Here is a 1,379-nt window from a genome sequence, read left to right as displayed (position 1 = left end):
AAATGTTTCTTACATACTGTTATATTGGCTCGGCTGCAAACATTTTTGTGGTGGGCCGCACGTGGCCCACGGACTGTGAGTTTGACATGCTTGGATTAGGCAAAGACCATATATGCACAACCTGTAGACACAGACAACAGTGCGGTATTTGCCAAGGGAAGGGAGGGTGAGCTCTGAGTGGAGGCAGGCATGGGGGTTAGGGAATTGGGGACATCTCTGTTAGTGTAAACAATAAAAAAATTATCATGTATTATTGAGAGTGATAGAAATTCAACTCAAATGAACCTAATAATTGGCCTTAATTTAGGTAATGTCACTGGAAAATCTGATTATGGGCCTCAAATACCCTAAACACTATTGGTCTTTCTGTGTCTCTGTTCTGCTAGCCCATGCTTGTTTTTTGTTGTTGTTTGTTTTGTGTGTGTGTGTTTGTAGGCTGTCTCATCAAGGTGAAGAAGATGGCCCCAGTAGTGACAGACTCAAATCCTCTGATGGTGGCAACCCCACTGAGGAGAGATGGCTTTTTCAGGAAGTAATGGCTTGTTTGCTTCATATATCCATGGTGAATATGGCACAATGTCCATGAGGAGAGGGCCTTGACAGGCTCAAACCAAACTATATTACTATTCTGAGACAGGACTTGTGATTGTTCCTCAAGGATGACCTAAGTGGAAGAGTACTTCATGCCTTTTAAATGCAATGATGATCATTCAAGTTTAAAGGAAAAACAGCAAAAATGAAATTTCAGTCCAAAACTTATATATTATATACCAGAATAATGTAACAATCATAAGAGTCAATGGACTGTTTCGTGCAATTTAAAAAATCCTGCATATTTATTTTGCCATTAATATAAAGAATGTATTGTGTGCTGAGTGTCTAATACGTGTCCTGCTTTTTGTATATATTATCCCTACTCTCCACAGCAAAACTGAGTGATTCTATTTTTATTCCTATTTTAAGAGAAGGAAAACTGTCATCATGGCAAAATTGTGATTAAAACCCAGATTTATCTTGAAGAAAAGAAAGAAGTTAATACGGGAAGTTGACGTGCCTAGAGGACAAAGCTGGCATCAAGATTTCATTCTCCATCTAAAAGACCGCTAAATATTTCAGTGGGGGGGAAACCGGGATTGTGTTCTTGAAAGTAGAAGGAAAACTCACATAAAAAGGCCTCTATTAAATCATCAGTGCGTGAAGGAGCCACAGAGCAATCGCCACAGTAGAAGAAGGTGCACAGAGTGGTCTTCCTGGTAGGGCATGCCCTACTCTCGCGTTGTTTCCTAGCAGGCGCGAGAGCAGACGCGAGAGCAGGCGTCGACTGTATCAGTGCGTGAAGGAGCCACAGAGCAATCGCCACAGTAAGAGAAGGTGCACAG

This window comes from Myotis brandtii, unplaced genomic scaffold (genome assembly GCF_000412655.1).
Source record: "Myotis brandtii unplaced genomic scaffold, ASM41265v1 scaffold509, whole genome shotgun sequence".
Lineage (NCBI taxonomy): Eukaryota > Metazoa > Chordata > Mammalia > Chiroptera > Vespertilionidae > Myotis > Myotis brandtii.
Note: the sequence above shows the minus strand (reverse complement) of the source record.